We start from the raw sequence: 22,841 nt of genomic DNA, 5'->3' as shown, positions 1-22,841 counted from the left end.
CTAACAAATTTTCTTCAGCCTTTTGCCAATTTAATATTTTTGTACTTCAATCATTGTCACTAATTTCTTGGATTTCGTTTTCTTCTTCACTACTATCATATATGTCAATAACAGGTGGAATTACTAAGTAAGTCCACTCAGGAGACTTGTATTTTTGGTTTGGTCTTATTATTCTCTTCCCTTTTCTCGATATCACTTCAATTTTTCTTCCAACTCCAACTTCTTTTCCAGGACTCTTTTGACTACTGATTTCTTCAACTTGTTCTTTTGGCTTTTTGATCAATCTGACTCTCAATCTTCCACCTGGCCAGTAGTCTGCTTTTCTCACATACTTTTTCTTTGGTTCAGAATTATTTGATTCTGACTTCCAAGTTCTTTTCTTTCTGTTTTCACTTTCACCTTCCACGTCACTTTCTTCAGTTTCGTAGTCTGAAATTTCAATTGACTCAGGAACTTCTCTATTCGGCAATTTCACTCCTTCAGGAACTTCACTCTGTCTTCCATCACTGGTACTCGGTAATTCGTTTTCCTCCTCTTCCTCAATTACCTCTAACTTCCCAGATTTTGGTTTTTTGTTCCTTACTTCAGAGTTTGTTCTCTGCCTTTCGATACTCTCCTGGTCTGAAACTTCTTTTTGTTCTGCTTCTTTGTCTTCAATGGAGACAACCGAATCCTCAGTTATCTTTCCTTTTAACAGATTCTCTTCACCTTCAGAATCTATTTCAATTATTTCCAAGTCTTTTCTTGTCAGATTTCCATTTACTGGCACAGTTTCCAGATGTCGACTTTCTTGTCGATCTTCAGAATCTGGAATTATTTCACCTTCTGTTTTGCCTTCTGCCTCAGAATCAGAATCATCTGTGGTATCACTTTCAACATCAGAACTCTCAGGAGTTGGTACTGGAATAGTATGACTAGGATGAATCCAACGTTTTAATCCTCTGCACTTTACAGCATTAGTAGTGATCAAAATTATCTGCCTAGGTTTCTGCCATCTAGGAGTTAAACAATTCCTTCTCCGATGTACTTTCGTTCTGACCCAATCGCCAGGTCTCAGATCATGTGTCAAAACCTTTTCATTTGATTGTGCTTCAGTTCCCACCTGATTAGACACAGAAGTTACCATATCAGATAACCTTTTACAGTAATCCAAAATTGCACTGTCATTTATGCTCAACAGTTTACCTACAGGTACAAAAGCTTGCCTCATAACTCTTCCCATTAAAATTTCATGAGGACTCAAACCTGTCTTTTTATCTGGTGTACTTCTTAATGACATCAAAACAAGTGGAAGAGCATCGGTCCATTTTATACCTGTTTCAAGACACATTTTTCCAATTCTGTTTTTAATTGTTCCATTTATTTGTTCAACTACTCCTGATGCCTCTGGTCTGTATGCACAGTGTATTTTCTGCTCAATGCTCAAAGCTTCGCAAATTAATTTCATCAGTTTGTTATCAAAATGGCTTCCTCCATCACTCTCAATAGTGACTGGAAAACCGTACCTTGGGATGATTTCTCTGAGCATTAGTTTTGCTACTGTAATTGAATCACAATGTCGTGTAGGGAAAGCCTCTACCCATCTCGAAAATAAGCACACAATTACAAGTACATATTTCAAACAATTGTGTAAGGGCATTTCAATGAAATCCATTTGTAACCTGGTAAAGGGACCACCCTCTCGACCAATTATTCCTGTCCCCACCACTGATTTTCTGTTTGGACTCATTTGTTGGCATGACAAACACCTTTGACAAAAAGATTCAGCAATAGTTCTAAACTTGGTATTGAACCATGTTTCTCTGAAAAGTCTAACCATAGAATCTCTTCCTAGATGTGCTGGACCATGATATAATCTGGCCATGTCAGCAATCAAACAATTTGGTAAGACTACTCTGCCATCTTTGTAAACCCACACTCCATCTTCTTCACGTGGTCTACAATCTGATCTTAACCATAAGTCTTTTTCTTCATCTTCTGCTTCATCTTGTAAATCTCTAATCTCATGCCATGTCTCTACAACAGTTGTTAGCATTAATGAATTTGAATCAGTTTCTTTACTCCTCTCCCGATTGTATGAATAATTTTTCCTTGCGCAGTATTTAGCTGTTTCATCTGCGAAGGCATTTCCCTTGGAAATATAATCAGTTCCTCTAGTGTGCGCTGCACATTTAACAATGGCGATTTCTTTTGGCAATTGTATTGCTTCAATTAATCTCCTAATGAAAACTGCATTTTTAATTGGTGATCCTGTTGATGTCATGTATCCTCTCTGTGACCAGAGTTGTCCATAATCATGCACAACTCCGTACCCATACTGACTATCAGTAATGATGGTAACTCTTATATCCTTTGATATTTCACATGCACGAATTAAAGCAATCAATTCAGCCACTTGTGCTGAACGAACTCCTTCAAGACATGATGCTTCTTCAATATCAACGACTGTACAAACTGAATATGAAGCTTTTAAGACACCTCCTTCGGATCTTAAACATGACCCATCTACGAAGTAGACAAAATCCGATTCAGACAAAGGTCTGTCTTTGATGTCTTTTCTTGGTTTAGTGCAGAATTCCATGACATCTAAACATTCATGTTCTGTTTCAATGTCATCAACAATTTCAGAATCAGGCAGTAATGTAGAAGGATTCAGATTTAAACATCTTGAAATCGAAACATTATCTGCTCCTAGTATGATTTTCTCATACTTTGTCAATCTGCTACTTGTTAAATGTTGAGTCTTACCTCTTGTCAATAATATTTCAACTGAATGAGGCACAAAAACTTTCACAGGAAATCCCATTATGATCCCCTCACTTTGTTCGAGGCTGATACTTGTAGCTGCAACTGCTTTCAAACAACCTGGTAATGCTTTTGCAATTGGATCAAGAACTGCAGAGAAGTATGCAATAGGTTTCTTTAAATTTCCATGTCTCTGAATTAACACAGATAATGCACATCCTTCTCTCTCACTGCAATACAGTTCAAAATCTTTCTCATAATTTGGCATACCTAAAGCAGGAGCTTGGCATAAGCTCTTTTTCAGGTTCTCAAAAGATTCCATCTCAGCATCATTGAGAATAATTGGATCTTTTACATCTGACTTTGTCAGTCTTTGTAATGGTTTTGCAATTACTGAAAATCCGCTTATCCATTGTCGACAGTAACCAACCATTCCTAAGAACATTCTGACCTGTCTTTGTGTTCTTGGTGGTAACATTGCTTGAATCATTTTTATTCTCTCTATTGTTACTTGTCTTTTTCCTTTTGCAATTCTGTGACCAAGATATTTTACTTCTTGTTTGCAAAACTGTAGTTTTGCTGGGGACACTTTATGTCCTTCTTCTGCAAGGCGATTTAACAGAATTATTGTGTCTGTTACACAATTTTCTCTTGTCTTTGCAGCTATTAACAAATCATCAATATACTGCACTAGCGTAGACCTACCAGGTAAGTCTAGGTCTTCTAATGATCTTTTTAACAGTTCGTTAAAGATTGAAGGACTTTCTGTATAGCCCTGAGGGATTCTTGACCATCCGAGGGTCTTACCTTGGAATCTGAAAGCAAATATTTCATAACTGTCTGGATGTAAGGGAACAGTAAAGAATGCATTGCAAAGGTCAATGACTGTATACCATTCAGCATCATGTGGAATCTGAAATAGAATTACTGCTGGATTTGGAACTACAGGACAACATGGAACGACAATTTGATTAACCTTTCTCAAATCTTGTACGATTCTAAATGTTCCGCTAGACTTTTTAACTCCCATAATTGGTGAATTACAAGAGCTACTCTCCATTTCTTTTAATACACCTTGCTTAATTAATTTTTCAATTATTGGTGTAATACCTTCAATTGTTTCTGTTTTCATTTTATATTGTGGAGTGTTTGGAAATTCTATTCCCTGTTTCAATGTAATTTTTACTGGATCTACGTTTTTCATCAGACCCATCTCATTTCCAGTAAAATCCCATATTTCAGATTTCACTGTTTCTTTGAGTTCTTCAGGTAAATCTTTTTCTTCAAATGCAGGAAACAATTTTGTTTCTTCTGCTTCTATCATCATCATTGTCATTCTGTATAAACCATCTTCCTCCATTGTTTGTAACTCAACTCCATCAGGAGAACAATATATTCTACAATTCATTTTACATAGGATGTCTCTACCTAATAGATTTACTGGACTACTATTACAAACCACAAATCTGTGTTTGTCTCTGTAATTTCCAATTTCAACTGGTACTGGATCAGTTAAGTCAGTTTTAATTTGTTGATTACTTACTCCAACGACTTGGATGGTATCCCCAGAGAGAGGTAGGTTTTCAATTTCCACTGATCTAACAGTAGAACGGGTAGCACCAGTGTCCACTAGAAAAGTGATGTCTACATCATTAACTTTCCCATTTACAAAAGGACCAGACTGATCAACCTCAAGAGTGGCTCCAACAACACACTCTTCCTCCTCTCTCGGGCACCGTCAGCAATAATCATCAGAATCGCTGTCTTGACTTTCTGCTAATAAAAATTGTTGTGAAGCATTTTGCATTTGAACTCTTTGCTGCTTTTGCTGTTTTTGTGGTTTTATTACCTGTTCACTTCCCTGAAATCCCACGTTTGGATTATATTTTTGAACTCCCCCACAATTCGGAAAAGGTGGTTGTGGCAATTGATCTTGACGATTATTCACCTGTTGTTGTTGTTGTTGCTGTAACTGTCGCTGAATATTAAATTCGTTTAACCCCTGTTGCATCTGTAGCTGTCGCTGCAGGTCAACACCATTCTGCATCTGTGGATTCAATAAGGGATTCTTTAAGTTTTTAGGAGGATGAGGACACTCGTCTCTCCAATGTCCAATTTCGCCACAATTAAAACAAGGTAATCTTTGCTTTAACTCCTCAATCTTTGGGCTAAATTTCTTTGGGAAATTATTACCTTTAAACTTTCCTTGTATCTGGTTTGTATTTCCAGTTTGAACAAAATTAGTGTTCTTATTTCCCATGTTGGCAATCTGTTGCTCAGCCACCTTTACCTGAGCCCACATGGCTTTCTCCTTCAGCTTCTTCTGTTTTACTTCTATTTCATCACTGCAATACTTTGCTTTTCTTAGAATATCATCTACAGATAGTGATTGCCATCCGACAATACTATTTCTGATCATTTCTCCAATTTCAGGTTTTAGTCCATAAACAAATCTATAGACAAAATGGCTCATGTCTTTTTCATCTAATTTTTCATAACCACTGTATTGTTTAAAGATTAACAGTAGTCTTTCATAAAAAGAATGAACTGATTCTTTTGTTTCCTGTTCTGTCCTTTCTATTTTAACCCAATCAACTTCTTTGGGTGGAATTTTGTTTTTCATCCAAACAATTACTTTTTCATAGAAATCCATAACAAGTGGATTTGGAGCACCTGTTTCTTTGATTCGCTCAGGTTCTGTTTTTGGCCAACTAATCGATATTTTGCATTCTGTCCAAAGATCAGATGGAACAACAATGTCAAAAAATCCATCTAAATCAATCCACAGAACTTTTGACACTTTGATAAATCTATCGACTTGCCTGTACCATTCAACTGGTTTTTCCCTCAATTTTGGAAAGTCATTTGTAAATAACAGAATGTCCTGTCTCGACCAAGGGATATGAACATATCCTCCACCTGCAATTTCTCTCATTGGAAATTGTTTTGACAATTTTTCCAATCTTTCATCTTCCTTCTTTTTCGTCCATTTTACTCTCCATTTGTTCAGTTCTCCTAGCTTTTTGATATATACAATCAAATCTTTAATATGAACTATTCTTCCCATTGAGTTTAAACTCTCAATGTCACTTTCTGAAAAGTCTAATCTGTAATGCTTTGCAAAATTCTTTTGTTTACTCACATCGATTTCAAGTTCTGCTGCTAGATCCTCTAGTTGATCATATTTGTTTTTCGTTTTCCACTGTATGCTTTTACAAATGAACAGTAGTTCATCATCTCGATAGTAATTTAAACTATCTGGACCAATTGTTCCAATTATTAATTCTTCGATATTCGCTTTTAATTTGGCCACATCAAGTTTTGGTGTGGTTACCCTGGCTTCAGGACTCCCTATATCTGATATAGCACCCATTGGTGTTTTTGGAGATAAATCCTCATTAAAGGTTAAATCAGGCATTCTCGATTTAGAAGTGTTTATTTCAGATAAATCTGAATAAAATTTTTCAGCAGCCTTTTGAATTTCTGTATTTAAAGGAATAGTTAATCCAGTCTTGTTTGTCTCCTTTTGATCAAATACGGGCTGAACAGGACCAATTGTTACTGGAACTGTCACAGCTTCCATGCCTTTTGTCATTCTTTTTATTAATTCTTCTTTTGATCTTAAATATTCATTATAATCAACATCTTCAACATTTCTTGTCTCTCTTGAATAATCTTTTGGAGGTTCTCTTGCTCTTGGAGACATTGTAAAATGTCTACCTTCATTTCGAGCATTCTCGAATTCTGGTCTTCTAGGAGTTTCAATGATTTCACAATTATTTGGATAAAGTTTAGGAGCTTCATTAATTGGAGGTGCACTCGGTGAAGTTTCAGTAGAAACCACCGGAGTTGACCATGATCTAGGAGGTCTCAAAGGCTGATTCTTTCTAGCAGTTGTATATATTTCTTCCATAACTGCATCCTCAGATTCACTTTCCATAGATTTCCCTGTAGGAGAACCCATTACCATTTCATGAATTAAATACAATCCTTCACTCATGTTTCCCTGTCTCCACATTCGCAATCTATCTTCATGAGTTTCTCTTTTCCAAGATGGATTTTTAGAAGGTCTTTTAATTCCACTAGCTTCTCTTTGTAACTGATACATCTCGTCTTCCCACTCAACTAAAGCTTCAAATTGAGTTGGTCTCGGTTTCGGAACAAGAGCATTAATTTTCTCTCGTAAATTTCTTAAAACTTTTACATTAAATGAACCTTCATCAGGCCAAGTTAAAACACCGTCGTTCTTAGTATATCGTTTCCAACTATCGAACCATAAGACAGTATGATATCCATATTCACCTTCCATATACGCTGCAGGTGTTTTATACTTATGAAGTAGTTTACCACCTCGCGTTTCGATTTTCTTGTCAGGTGAAAATAAATTCTTAATTTTCTGAAATAATGTTGGCTTTTTCTCAACATGTCTAAAATGATAACTCATTTTTAAGAGTTAAATCTAATTCACAAAATAGTTCGTAAAATATTTCCGGGATGTTCCGCAAAACAACCAATCCGTGCGCGAAACACACCAACAAGCCAATGACAGTTGAGCTACGTCACTTTTCTGCTCAACCAATAAATTTGGAGTTTTTCCGAAAGACCAATCAGCTCACAGGCCGTCAGAGACTCAAGAACCAATCAGAATATAGCTTGTGACGTAGGTCACCCAATCCCAGCGCGGCTCTGTGACGTACACAGCAGCTGCGGTTTCTCGTTTCTCACTCCTGGCGCTTACCCCTCCTTCACAAAATCTTTTCACAGCGCCATTTTAAGAACACTTTTCAGTGTAAATTAATTCTTAACAATTACTATAAAGACAACATCTGTTCGTTTCACTATTTAGGATAGTTTACATACATTCAAGTATCCACACTTCGGAATAGACGGCGCTATTCACACTAAGGATAATATTCAATTGTCAGTAGAGTAACCTTACCCCACCCTTCTAACACGTATAATTATGAACTCGCTTTGCTCTGAACCCACCGCGAAGTGAAAGTTCTAAGAGTTCCACTTGAACATAAAATACAATTCAAACTCGCACTTTCACACTGAAATTTCCCTAATTTCAAACACACATGAAATCCGTACAGGACTCTCACCTGTTTATAGAAATCATGCACCGTTAGCAAAATAACGACGTTATCCGTACAGGGCTCTCACCTGTTTATAGATATGAAACATGTACCCGTACAGGACTCTAACCTGTTTATAGATAATCATGCACCGACGCTAATTTACCCTTCACTCAAGCTCGGATATAACTAATACTCTCATCACAGTGAGTTTTATGGAAGGCGCTTTGTCCCTATTCTCATGCTGCTTTAATTTCTTAGAAAACCCTCACTATACAAGATTCAGACCTAGCCCTAAAACTGTGCTGCTCGGCGACAACACTATGGTACACGGCGATACCTCTTGTGATACTCGGCGATATCACTACAAACAGAACAGATGGCTTGCGTGACTAATTTCTCGCCACACAATCTATACCGGTATAGCTTACAGATAGCACGAAAAACGAACTCAACATGTGTTAAAACATCGATCCTATTTCCATACCATAACGTAACCCTTAGCAACCAACATATTACCTTGGTTACCTTTAGCAACCATCAATTTCTGCTACCAGAGAATTGATCCAGCGGCCTATAGAAAATATATCATAAACAACGCTACCCAACTTCATAACCTATAAACAAAATTCTATACTAAATATGGACCCATTTATAAACTTGACATATTTTGGGCCTACTGAATCAGGTGGTCAGATTAAATTTATATACACATTATCTACAAACTATATACATTTTTATACATCTGCGGAAAGAATATTGTCATTAGAATAAAACTTGACCATTTAAACGACCACCATTGGCGACGTGATCTAGCTAATAGTAACCTACACTTCTGAATAACCAAGACCAGCTTGTTTGTCCAAAGTAAGATTTTATTTACTAAATTATGGTATATAAGTTGATAGTTTTATAAATGAATTTTATTTGCAATAAAGCAAGCATGATTGTAAAGAAATATGAGAAAATACAATTTAAGCAAGTAAATCAAATTTAAAGTGAATATATAAAGTTTAGCATTTCTAAAACCTAATTCCCTAACTGAGCTAAATAGATAGAATTTAAAGAAAAGTTCTTTGAGGATTCTTACGTGCTCCACGCAAAGTCCAACAGCACATCACCCTCATCGGAAAGTCAGAAAGCAGCAGCCAGCCCATCCCTAAGGGCATGACTTTTTATACCTTTCTATGCTAACTAAACTACGCAAAGGAAAGTTTTCAGAAATCTTCGACGTCCCATTGGCTAAGAGTGACAAGTGACATGTCACCCACTTTTCAAAACTTCCATAAAGTCATATTTCTTAGAGACCATTGTCCCTTCCGAGTGCAACCAGGAGCTTCCTGAGTTTGCAACAAATGTATTAAGTCATTCTCGCAGCGTCCATTGACTTTCACTTGACTTCCGCGGATGCCAAGTTAAGGACTGACAAAATGTTCTTTTTCGACCTTGGCCATGTCCGACAGAATGATGACAGCACATTAGTTTTTGCTTTGTGAACGCAGCTTTTGACGAATAATTTATTTCAGAATGGGCGTCTCGTGACTTTTGCAGAATTACATGTCAGCTCTTTTCTGCGACTCAATTGACTAGGCCCAAAAGCAGGCAACTTATGATTTCTAGTATAAAACAAACACAGGAAAAGTATTAATGTAAGAAATAATGTAGATTCTGTATCCACCCCAAGATTTACTAATTAATTAACCCACCCGATTAATCAAAATGTTACCTAGCCATTGCAAACAAATAAAGCAGCGTTTATATCTACCAGTCTCCGCTATTCCATGAGACCCATATGCACCTAGAATAGTAGAAATGACATCACACAGACAAGGAAAAGCAAAATAAGCACATGCTTTTTTTTTTTTTTTAAGTTTGCAGCAGTTAGTAATGACAAAAACGAAAACAATAAATTATTTTATTATTTTGCACGAACAAAAAGATGCAACAATTATGCACGTTTATGAGCACACATATTAGTCCCCCCATGTGTAAAGTTTAATCTAAGTTGTATTAGCACGACATATCACAAATCATTAATATTATTATTCATGTTATGGAAATGTGACTTCACGAGTTTAAACAAAATTTTGTTTTCTATCTCGCTCCATCATTGGCTGCTGTGTTGAGGTGGGCTGTGATGGCTGGTCTCTTGGCTTTCTTGAAGCATAGGTGGCAGTTGCAGAATGCTGCTTTGTGAGTGGCTCTGTCAGGGAGTTCCTTGTGGGACCCCAATGTTTCTCAAGTTGGTAGCAGTTGCGCTTGGTGGTCCTGAACTCTGGGGTGTACCAGCTGGCCTATTTTGATGTGGTTTTTTTTCTGGTTTTATCGGGGCGACCCTGTCGACGCATTTGGTGGTCCATGCAGAGAAGTTCTGGATGGACTGATACAGGTCTGATTACGCAGTGAGTTGGGTGGTGCTGAGGCCCTGAGTCCTCTGAGTCTCTATTACTTTGCCCCAGCCGTAGTAGGTAGAGATGTGGTGCTGAGCGCCTGAGATGGCGAAGTGGACAATTGCATAGTCCGTCCAGGTAAGTTATGTGATGTGACTGAATTGTATTCTGTTGCAGGAGGTGAGGATAGGGTCAAGTGTGTGTCCGGCTTAGTGTGTAGGTTCCATGACCAGTTGGGTGAAGCAGATGTTGTTCAGGTTCTCCAGGAGGGTGGCGTAGTTGGGGTTGTTGATCTGGAAATTGATGTCACCTTCTATTGTTGTCATTGCATCAGTAGGTAGTTGGAAGCTGAGGTGTTCCATGAGGGGTGTGGGGTTGTCATTAGTGGTGATGCATCAGATGGTTGCCTTCAAGATGATAGCGATGCCCCTTCTGTGTTTGTTGGTGCAGTCTCCGTGTATCATCCTGTAGCTGTCAGAAGTTGCGATGGCGATGTCGAGGTTTAACGGGAGGCTCATTCAAGTCTCGGTGATAAAGGTGACATCAGGGGAGAGGGTGGTGATGGTGTCCCAGATTTCTGAGGTGTGTTTGTGGAAGGATTGCTTGTTGAGCAGAATGTAATGGAGGGGTTCAAGGTTGTTTGTGGTCTTTTAAGTGGAAGTGGCACGGGATCAGTGCAGACTGGCGGTCCTGGGTTCGCAGGTGAAACAACAGAGGCTTCATGTAAAAGGTCCTTCAGTGGAGCTGGGGGAATGAATGCAGCAGTTGTTGTTGTTGTGGGATCTGGGGTGCAGAGTCCGAAGCTCTGCATAGGAGTAGCATTGGGGGGTCAGAGTACCAGGGTTCCTGGCACAGATGGACTTGCCTTTGGCGCGCCAGTGGCATGGCCACACTGCGGCCTCCATTAAGTAGGTCTTGGGGAAGAAGGGGCATTAGGCGGTGGGAAGTGAGAAGCGTGAGGAGAGAGGAAATAAGCCAGAAAAGCATCTAGTGAGGTGCGACAAAAATGGTCAGCAAAGCCGGGCAATTATAAGGCAAGAACACAAACACAGTGCCTAAAAGCAAACACTAAAGTGTTTAAGACATCGAGAAATAAAATTGCTGAGATCTAAGTGAAGGAAAGGGAAGAAATGATGGACGGAATTCTGAACATTGCAAACATTCACCTACAGTCATGAGGGTGTTGGTTGGATTCACCGTTCTTTGGCTTACCACAGCCACCCCAGTTTGGACCCAGCGATATGCAAATCAGTCCTGACCCTGTTCCTGATGGGAACAGCCCAGCCTGAACTGCCAAGCCACGTCCTTCCTGGACTGGAAACACGCATACTGGTACCAGTTTCGGGGCATTACCCCATATCAGCCAGGATAGCTTGAATCCAGTGGCACAGGGAGCACAGACCCACGTCTGGGCATACCATTCCCACTTACGGTGACAAAAGCAAAAGGAACAAATGATGCACAGAATGCTGAACAATGCAAACATGCAACCCCAGTCACAATGATCTGGGTTTAATCCATTGTTCTTTTGCTCAACACACCACCCCAGTTTGGACCCGCCCATATGCAAATCAGTTTTGACCCTGTTCCTCATGGGAACAGTCCATCCAAACTGCAAAGCTACGTCTTCCCTGAACTGGAAACAAGCACCCTGGTGATTTAAGTGAAGGCTAGCCAGAAGCAGTACTTCTATATTGTGGGATAAAGGCTATGAGGGCATAAACGTCAGGCAGACACACAGGCTAACTAAACAGTAAATGAAGGCTGTCTAGTCAGGCAAACTTGGCTGGCACACCAGGGTAACATCAGCAGACGTGGCAGGCAGTGGTGATCGATGGCAAGGGGCGAGGCTTACCGGCTCAGCAGGAGTCAGAAGAAGACCTGGTGAGACGGATGGGAAAGCTGGCACAGTACCATGTAAGATAATACTGGTGCTTGTTTGCATTTTATATTGTTTTATTTATGTGATTAGTTTATTATGCATAACATCATGAATACTTTTACCTTCAAGTTATCACATACTTGCAAAAGGCTTGGTTAGGTCTAGATTTCCAGAATATGACACTATCATTGGCTCTTATTTTCGATGTTTTAAAAAAAATAAATTTACAAAGGGCAAAACCCAGAGTCTGTGGTACCTCATTGCCAAAAATGTCTGTCCATCTGGTTGCATATTCTGAGAAAATGTCCTTCTTTCAGCAGAGAATTAGGTTAATCATACTTGCTGCCTGACTTTGACGTTCCTGGAGCTTGTAGGAATACTTTAGACCATTTAGCCTCACTGAAGGGATAGCTTTGATGAGAGGTGTGCGACCTGACATTGTAGAACATTGCCACAGAGTGTGTACTTTAGCAAAACATGTAGTGTAAGTAATTTCACACAATTCTCTTCAGTAAGGCCAGGGTAAATTAGCATGGGAATTGCACAAGTGTTGTGGAAATTCTGCATCATATGTTGGCATGTATGTGGGCATATCTACATTGCTGACATATACAACTACATTTATGGTTTCAGAAAGTACCATTGTGCTCCTGCTGGAGAGCAGTTTGGAAGCAATGTGGTTGCACAGTATACGTTATTTTCCATGTAGGAACAACTGCTTTTGTGTGTTAGACAACTTATTACTAAGTGTTCCTTGTAAGTCCACAGGGCTAAATTTGCAATACATAAAAAACGAATTTGGTAGATTAGGAAAATATTTTCTCCAGAGTGAATGGTTGCAAAAAGCTGTTTGTTACGTGTGTGGGTAAATATATATTTTCCATTAATAAAACTATTAATAAATCAAATCCAATTTTTGTAACTTTTCCTGAGAAAATCTTAGCACATTCATTCAGACTTATCTTCCTATTGACATAACAATCGAATTCAGTGCTGAAAGTGGATTTATGATGTTTAGTGGAAATGCGAATTTAAAAAACTGCATTTTGTTCTGCATGTGAGAAAACTGTTTTAGAACCACTATGCCAGTAGCTTGTCCCCTAGAACTGAATACATATCCCAGACTGACTTGCCTCATGTAGGTCAGAAGGGTTTGCTTCTAGGTATCAACAGTGGCAACTTAGCAGGGATTAGTCATCTGATTGGAGGGGGCTGCAGGAACAGATTGCAACACAAAGAGCAGCCATGACAGTTCTTCATTTGAAGTTTAGGTCCTTAATGGGCATCTCTAGAAATAACACAATTCATGCTCAGAGCCACCCAAGATTTTCTGTCTGCACCCGAGCAGGAAGAATAGCGAGTTATAGAATTGGCTGGAAGAAAGAAACCTCATCTTCATATGTGGGTGGCTAGAATTGACCTGAAGATGGAGAAAGGCTAGGGCAATTTTGGATCAGGGACTGTGAGACTGTTTGCAGTAAATTGAGAAAGAAAACCCAAATAAGGAGGTTGGGGGTTTACAAGACATTTGCCTGAATTTAATGTAGGGACTTCTCCAATCACAGGCCACAATGATAGGACTGTCACAGAACCTCTTCTGAACATTCTCGAACCTAGGCAGAAACATGAAAATGCATAGGTAACCTCTAATTTAAAGAATACCCAACTGACCACTTTGGACTGGACCCTGAGAAAGCCCTGGCCAGGAAGAATCGTTGTGCATAGGACTGTGGCCCAGGGTCCTAAAGGCTGGGAAGAAGTATTCCAGCAGTACATGAATTTTGAGCCTTAGGCCCATACATGGAGTTTGGGGGTGGAGGGTGTGATTTATGTTTCAGACAGGTTATTGAATTATAAGCATGATGAGCCTCATTTCATTGTGTTTTACAAAAAAATTATCCAGGAACAGGTCCCTCCTCAAGGTTACTTCAGTTTGTTGTAGATGATGAAAAAGCACAAGGTAGCCGCTTTTTTACACAGAGAACTGAAAGCCAATCCCATTAGCGCCTCTTTGAAAATGTATTGTAGCATCGACCAGAATATCCTCTGTGTTAGGTAATTGAAGAAAACATGTTTGCCTACAGTTTGTGTGACCATGTTCAGTTGCTATTTGTTGGAAAGTGGGTTATAAGCAGTTATAAATATGCATCTAGAACTAGCAGTAAGGCCTCTAACATGGTGTAGGGCTCAGTATAGTTCTCAATAAATTATTCCCTTGCTCAACCCTTGGTAGCTTGGTTGCAAGCAGGCACGCTTAACTTAGGAGACAGGTATGTAAAGTATTTAATACCAGCAACTCAGTAAATAATTAAGACACAACACAAAATAAAAATCTCACACCAATTTAAAAAGATAGGAAATATTGTTATCTTTAAAATTACTTCAAAATGACAAAAATCCAATGTAGGGAACCAGAGATATGAGTTTATGAAAGATTAAACACATTCTAGCACTTGGAAACCCTATAGTGCCACTCTGGGACATCTGGTTGAGCTTCACCAGGACAAAGCCAAAATTTCAAGCTGACTGCGCTGGAGCCCTGCTCGGATACAGTAAGTTTGAGGCCCCGTTTACAATTTTACCTTCGCATTGGACCTTTTTTTTTCTGAGGGCCCTCGCTGCTCTTCACAAGTCTGGAATTGGTTTGAGTTCACTGACTTGACTTTCAGGGAACTCCCAGTTAAACTCTGGAAGTCGGACCTCCGGAACTCTTCACCAGGATGAACCTGGAATCCGGGGCGTGTCGTGATTGAAGGTGGCGCCTCGGTCCTCGCGGTTGAGTCGGGAACCTTATGGAGTTTTTTCAAAATTGTTCCAGACTTCACCAAACGTTCAGAACGTCTTCCTGAAGTTCCTCTTGAGGACCCAAAGTGTTCAAAATACAATCCAAGGGTCTGGAAGCTCCAAGATGGTCCTTGAATGTTTGGGACCACAATTGCCACAATGCACCTGGACAAAACCTTTAACTGTCCACTGGACGGACTGCACGCCATGAACTGTTGGTGGTGATGATGCAGTTGAGCTCTGTTAACCTGTAGCTTGCAGGGAGTCCACTCTTTGATCCTTTAAAAGCAAGCTACAGGAGGGGCGTGGCAAAGATAGCAGCAAGGTAGGATGCTTTCTTCTGAGCTCCTGCCCGCCGTCCGCCGCAAATAGCATCTAATGGCAACTGAGTGAGCAGGGGAGCACTGAAAACTGCGGCAGAGACCTGCATTGTCCCTCCCTACCGACGGGAGCACCAGCGACTGACCGCCAACACCACGATCTGGCGGGGGGAAGACGATCCCGGCGGCGACATCACCAGAGGCCTGACAATAGAGGCGGTCCGTGATAGGGACCTCCGAGGCCAGCTCTCGACTCTACGGCCTCTGCCTGATACGTTCGCTGCTGCACCGAGGAGACTGCACTCCTGGTCGGGAGTCCGGGGAGTCGGTGGCCAGAAGCGAAGCGAGCTTGGCCATATCTGCGACGCTTGGAGAGCGCCGGAGGACCCGAGGAGCAGCACCGACCGGGAGTGGAAGTGAAGCCTTTCCCCTCCCCCACCTCGACTGAGGCAGCATAGCTTTTGTGGCACAGCGGCCGGCCGGACAAGGGGACACAGCGACCCTGCTGTTTACGGGACCAGCACCGACACCGAGGTGGAGCTGCAGCAGACCCGGTCCACCACCCACCTGGGGTGAGAGAGCGGGCCGCCCCTGGGGTAGGGCCTGGCCTCGCAACGCCACAGACTGCAGGCCTGAAGACATAGTAGGCCGTGGTTTCTCGGCACCGGGGTCGGCGTCCGCCCCCTGGAGCGGGGGAGAGACACCCAGGTGCCTTCCAGCAGTAACCTCTACCCTTAGTGGGACAGGCCCGGTGCGACACAAAATCACCAGCCACATTGCCAAAATTAAGACCAGAGGCCTGGGCCCAGTGGGGACCGCCAATACGAGCAGTGGAGGTCGGGGGGTGCCACCCTCCAGCACACCTTACAAGTGTGGCCAACACAGGCCCCCAGCGCCTGGTGCAGATGGACAAGGGCGCCCATATCAGGGACTGGAGAAACATAGCAGCCAAATCACTGCGAGAGTCAGCGTTATGTAGCGGGGCGGTGACCAGAGTGGCGAGTACCGGAGCGGGGACTGGTCAGGTAGACCTGACCTGACTGGGGAGGACCCCCCTTGTTCTGAGGGCCCAGTGAGCAGATTTAATTACTCGGTGGCAGCGGCCCCCTCCTCAGTAATACACACTCTGCCTTCCGGGGCCCACATCCTGACTACCTGTTGAGGCCGGATAGCATGTCCTCAACCAGAACCAACAAGACAAAGGGCCTCAAAGACATCTTTGGCCGCTCGCTCCACTGCCCCGACATGGCGGCTGTGGCCGCGGAGGCCGCGGCTGGGACGGGGCCCTCCATCCACCGGAGACGAACTGATCACGAAAGCCTTCCTTGAATCCCTATTCCTCGCCCTCAGAGAGGATATAAAATCAGTTAAATCTGAGTTTGCTGCAGAGGTCGAGGAACTACGGTGAATGTCGATGGAGTTAGAGAGCGGGTGGCCTCCCTGGAGGAGAAGTAAATTTCAATGGGGTACACCCTAAGAAATCTCTGACCTGGGTCAGTATAAGCAGTTACAGAAAAAATGGTCAGAGTCTATCGATTCGTGAAAGCAATCAATGTTAAGCAAGTAATTAATCAAAAATATAAAACCAGACAATGTTGTATCCACAGTGTGCTTACACTATTTATTCCTAAGTTCAGCATAGTATAAATCAAGTACCTGGTTCAATTCCATAGGTACCTAGACACAAGGAGTATCTTTACATACAGACACAGGAGATACATTAATCAATTAAGTCATTGAAACATCTGTACACCAGTAGGTGTTATTCTTATATCGAATACACCGTTCATAAACTTCATATAGAAAAACCAAACATTTTGCGCAAATTATTTACATGAATGTCGCGCTCAAAGTGATAGAAATAGGGGAATAGTTAAGTGGGATGGGTGTGATAGGAAAAAAGTGGGGACTAGGTAAAGGTGGTTGTGACTAGAAGCAATCACAGTGGAATAAAATAAACCCTTTACAGTCTGTAGTTCGATCTGCAGTTCCAATATACACATATACATAGGATTCGTATTACTCTGTAGATTTAATCCTACGATTGGAGATTGGTTGTAATCTGGTCTACGTTTCGACCCCCAGGTTTACAGGGTAGGTTTGATCCTCATAGTGGGGTCTTCATCAGGACGGGGCAAAGCAGGAGCGCCTATGAATAATAATTCTGAATGAGTGTATCATATATTTAGTGAAACTGAAAGGCACACTGCGGAAACACATCAATAAATATGAAAGGCTTACTTTAACAGAGGCCCTTATGTGGCCGTAATGTTAGGACCACCAAGGGTTCCTTTCCTTTGGGGTGGTTACTCCGCCTTTATCTGAAAGGGGAGAGTAGAATTACTAGCCAAACTTATTTAAAGCGTAGCGGACGCATTAATTATCAAAAGGTCCTGAGGGGGTACTTACTGGGATAAAAAGCTTTTCCTCCAAAGGGTTGTTTCTCTTTCATGAAGGTTCACAGCTAAGTCGCCGTATATGTGGTCATGTTTCTCGCACCACGAGCGATTCTGAAGAAAGAGGAAATCGCCGGTTGTTAAAGGCAGTTGCCTCGGTATGCGGGGCACATTTGTCAAATTGCCGGTTTTTAATATTTAAAGATCGGCGCTCGAATGCAGCGCTACTCATGGGGCTAAAGTTACACAGTGATATTTTGCTAGCATCTAGCATTACATATGGGAGCTGGGAGGCGCCGTTTTGTTAATTGAGCGATTCTGAAGCAAGAGGAAATCACCGGTTGTTAAAGGCAGTTGCCTCGGTATACGGAGCATATTTATCAAAATGCCGAGAGGTCGGCGCTCAAATGCAGCGCTAGTCATAGGAATAAAATTACACAGTAACATTTTGATGGCATCTAGCCTTACATATGGGAGCTGGGAGGCGCTGCTGTGTGTATCGCGCACCAGGTCTCTCTCATTGCTGGGACCCGAGGCAGGAAAACGGCTCACCGTAAAGTCTTGACAGCAGTGGCTGTCTCTCAGATGCTTCTTCCTCGTATGCCGGCTGTGTCTAAGCCGCAAGGTGCAGCCGCCGGATACTTACTGGAGGCTCGACTGCTCATAGCCAATCAAAGCGTATGGGCGTAGGGGAGCGTCTGTAAGGTCCTACTGGTTGATGAGCACGTTAGGGACTATACAGAAAAATGAATAGATTCTAATGAATACACGCTGCGTGTAGAGTTAATATTGGCAGTAATGCATATATCTAAGGAAAGCACAGTCTTTGGTCATTTACCTATAAAGATGGGGACAAAGCAAGACTTATTACAGTATCTTCTATTGCAAAATACATAAACAAGTGTCTTCTATTGCGAAATACATAAACAAAGTGTCACAATGTATGCACATTTGCGTCACCTAATATGCTTGGTTGGTTTTCAGCTTAATGCTGTTCCCTGTCAGAAATAAGAGCAGATTTTAAATAGTTCATGACCGCTAACACAGTATAGCTAGTCTTAAAGGAACATCCTCTGCGCATGGAAAAACAGGTATCATGACACACAGAAAAGGTTCACATTTATACATGTCCTGTCGCTATTGACTGAGTAGTGCCATTTGAGAGAAGGTGGCATCCTGCTCGTTAAGGCCATTCTGCACAGAATTAAGTGACTGCATCCACTTACATTCACGTAGGTTTAGTATTGAGTCCATATCTCCACCCCGTGCACCAAGTGTAATTTTCTCAATGACCACCCATTGGAGGGATTCAGGTGTATGGGCCATCGTAATGAAGTGTTCAACTAGGGGTGCCCCTGTGGTTTGACACCTTATCCTGCTACAGTGTTGCAGTATCCGGTTCTTTACCCTTTGTTTGGTCTGGCCTACGTAGATTAGCCCACATGGACAGAAAATGGCATAAATCACTCCCTGACTATTGCAGTTAGTTAGTGTTTTCAGATGAATTGTCAGATTGTTATGAGTGATTACCTTCGTTTCTATGCACATTGCGCAGGCCTTGCATTTGGTACATTTGTAATGACTCACTAAGGTGGGTAAATTCCACATAGTTTGTATGGTGGGTGCTGGAGGGGTGTCGAGTAGTGAACGTACAACGTAATCTCTGACGCTTTTGGCTTTTTTGAATGCATGCATCGGAGGATTGGGTGTCTCTATTATCTCTGCCACGATGTGCCAGTGCTTGTTGATCGCTTTGCGGATCTCGTTGCTCTTGCTACAGTATGTAGTTACACAGATCATCTTATCTTCGGATGGTGTGCGTTCTTTGGGTACTAGTAACGATGCTCTGTCACTGAACCAAGCTCTCTTACGTGCTCTCTTAACCAATCTCTTGGGGTATCCTCTGTCAATTAACCGGAAGATAAGGTCATCAGATTCAGAAAAGTAATCATCCTTCATGGTGCAGTTCCTCCGGATTCGGAGGAACTGGCCAAAGGGAAGGTTGTCCCTTAGGGCCCTGGTGTGGTGGCTTGAATATCTCAGTAATGTATTCCTTTCAGACTGCTTCCTATATAGTGTGGTATAGAGTAGTCCTTCATGTTCCTTGATGCTAATGTCCAAGAAATCAATGGAGTGGTTACTGCTGCTGCTGGTAAATTGAATGTCTTGTGATTGGGTGTTCAACCATCGGATAAATTCATCAAGCTCCTCCTCTTGTCCAGTCCAGATCATCAGGATATCATCGATATACCTGCGGTATTCCTTGATTTTATTGGCAAATGGATTATGGGGTGAAAGGATGTAGTTCTGCTCGAATTCGCTCATATATATGATGGCTAGGTCCGGGGCGAATGCTGCCCCCATCGCCACTCCCTTACATTGCATGTAGTATTTGTCCTGGAATATAAAGAAATTCCTCGTCATGGCGATCTCCAAAAGGTCAATCAAGAATTCTGTAGGTACCTCTGCTGGTTGGGGCCTAGTGGACAGTGCTCTACGTATAGTACTCAAAGCTGGTAATTGAGGGATACTTGTGTACAGTGACACGATGTCCATTGTTACAAGGAGTTGTGTATCCTTGTCAAAGGATTGTTGGTCCATAAGGTTGATAACCTGCATTGTGTCCCTCAAATAGGTCGGGGTTGCCTCTGCCAAGGGTTTCAAGAAAATGTCAATATACTTACAGAGTGGTTCCAGGAGGGATCCACACCCTGAAATGATCGGTCTACCGGGTGGTTTACTAGGATTCTTGTGAACCTTTGGTAACACATAGATGGTGGGGGTGCGAGGTTGGTCCACATTTAGGAAGGCATATTCTTTTTCAGTCAAAAAGCCAACATCCTTGGCTTTTTCAGTAAGCAATTGAATTTGACGCCGAATCTCCATCGTGGGATTCATAGCTACCGGCCGGTAGCTTGTCCTGTCACTTAATTGGTGGTTAATCTCTTGTCTGTAGTCATTGACATCCATAATGACCACTGCTCCCCCTTTATCGGCTGGCTTGATGACCAGTGTTCTGTTTTCCTTAAGTTCTTCCAGGGCGGCTCGTTCTTCCTTAGTGACGTTGTGTTTCACGTATTTCTTGTTGTTGCAAGCCTTGAGGACATCCCTGAGGACCAGACTTTCATAGGTCAAGATTCTGTAGTCAGTCATGGCGGTATGGGGGGTGAAGGTGGACGGTGGTCTTAGGTTGGTGAATGGTCTGTTCGGGAGGGGGGTTTTGTGCATGAAGAAGCTTTTGAGTCTTATTTTGCGAAAAAATTTTGCTAGTTCTGTTTTCAAGTTGAACAAATTCGCATGGGATGTGGGGACGAATGATAGACCCTTACTCAAGATCCAGCAGGACAACCACGGGGAGATAAACACCAGGAGGAAAACTTATCGTTGGTGATTAAAGAGAATCCCATTATGAATTTGTCCGGTCAAGTACTGTCAGAGGATCAAATAAGGATCTTGAGTAAGGGTCTATCATTCGTCCCCACATCCCATGCGAATTTGTTCAACTTGAAAACAGAACTAGCAAAATTTTTTCGCAAAATAAGACTCAAAAGCTTCTTCATGCACAAAACCCCCCTCCCGAACAGACCATTCACCAACCTAAGACCACCGTCCACCTTCACCCCCCATACCGCCATGACTGACTACAGAATCTTGACCTATGAAAGTCTGGTCCTCAGGGATGTCCTCAAGGCTTGCAACAACAAGAAATACGTGAAACACAACGTCACTAAGGAAGAACGAGCCGCCCTGGAAGAACTTAAGGAAAACAGAACACTGGTCATCAAGCCAGCCGATAAAGGGGGAGCAGTGGTCATTATGGATGTCAATGACTACAGACAAGAGATTAACCACCAATTAAGTGACAGGACAAGCTACCGGCCGGTAGCTATGAATCCCACGATGGAGATTCGGCGTCAAATTCAATTGCTTACTGAAAAAGCCAAGGATGTTGGCTTTTTGACTGAAAAAGAATATGCCTTCCTAAATGTGGACCAACCTCGCACCCCCACCATCTATGTGTTACCAAAGGTTCACAAGAATCCTAGTAAACCACCCGGTAGACCGATCATTTCAGGGTGTGGATCCCTCCTGGAACCACTCTGTAAGTATATTGACATTTTCTTGAAACCCTTGGCAGAGGCAACCCCGACCTATTTGAGGGACACAATGCAGGTTATCAACCTTATGGACCAACAATCCTTTGACAAGGATACACAACTCCTTGTAACAATGGACATCGTGTCACTGTACACAAGTATCCCTCAATTACCAGCTTTGAGTACTATACGTAGAGCACTGTCCACTAGGCCCCAACCAGCAGAGGTACCTACAGAATTCTTGATTGACCTTTTGGAGATCGCCATGACGAGGAATTTCTTTATATTCCAGGACAAATACTACATGCAATGTAAGGGAGTGGCGATGGGGGCAGCATTCGCCCCGGACCTAGCCATCATATATATGAGCGAATTCGAGCAGAACTACATCCTTTCACCCCATAATCCATTTGCCAATAAAATCAAGGAATACCGCAGGTATATCGATGATATCCTGATGATCTGGACTGGACAAGAGGAGGAGCTTGATGAATTTATCCGATGGTTGAACACCCAATCACAAGACATTCAATTTACCAGCAGCAGCAGTAACCACTCCATTGATTTCTTGGACATTAGCATCAAGGAACATGAAGGACTACTCTATACCACACTATATAGGAAGCAGTCTGAAAGGAATACATTACTGAGATATTCAAGCCACCACACCAGGGCCCTAAGGGACAACCTTCCCTTTGGCCAGTTCCTCCGAATCCGGAGGAACTGCACCATGAAGGATGATTACTTTTCTGAATCTGATGACCTTATCTTCCGGTTAATTGACAGAGGATACCCCAAGAGATTGGTTAAGAGAGCACGTAAGAGAGCTTGGTTCAGTGACAGAGCATCGTTACTAGTACCCAAAGAACGCACACCATCCGAAGATAAGATGATCTGTGTAACTACATACTGTAGCAAGAGCAACGAGATCCGCAAAGCGATCAACAAGCACTGGCACATCGTGGCAGAGATAATAGAGACACCCAATCCTCCGATGCATGCATTCAAAAAAGCCAAAAGCGTCAGAGATTACGTTGTACGTTCACTACTCGACACCCCTCCAGCACCCACCATACAAACTATGTGGAATTTACCCACCTTAGTGGGTCATTACAAATGTACCAAATGCAAGGCCTGCGCAATGTGCAT

The 22,841-nt window shown here is 42.0% G+C and overlaps 1 protein-coding gene and 1 long non-coding RNA gene across 2 annotated transcripts in view; one reads left to right on the top strand and one right to left on the bottom strand.

Moving 5' to 3' along the window:
* Nucleotides 1-22,841, top strand: part of CSMD1 (CUB and Sushi multiple domains 1) — a 4,503,734-nt gene that overhangs the window by 4,032,508 nt on the left and 448,385 nt on the right. The window lies entirely within an intron of this gene.
* On the bottom strand, nt 17,245-17,721 carry LOC144761409 (uncharacterized). The gene is made up of 3 exons (XR_013595709.1): nt 17,609-17,721; nt 17,441-17,520; nt 17,245-17,348 (listed from the first exon to the last, which is right to left on the bottom strand). It is a non-coding gene; the product is annotated as an uncharacterized LOC144761409 (long non-coding RNA).

Source organism: Lissotriton helveticus, chromosome 6 (genome assembly GCF_964261635.1).
Source record: "Lissotriton helveticus chromosome 6, aLisHel1.1, whole genome shotgun sequence".
In the NCBI taxonomy this organism is placed as follows: Eukaryota; Metazoa; Chordata; class Amphibia; order Caudata; family Salamandridae; genus Lissotriton; species Lissotriton helveticus.
This window is presented reverse-complemented; position numbering and strand designations above follow the sequence as displayed.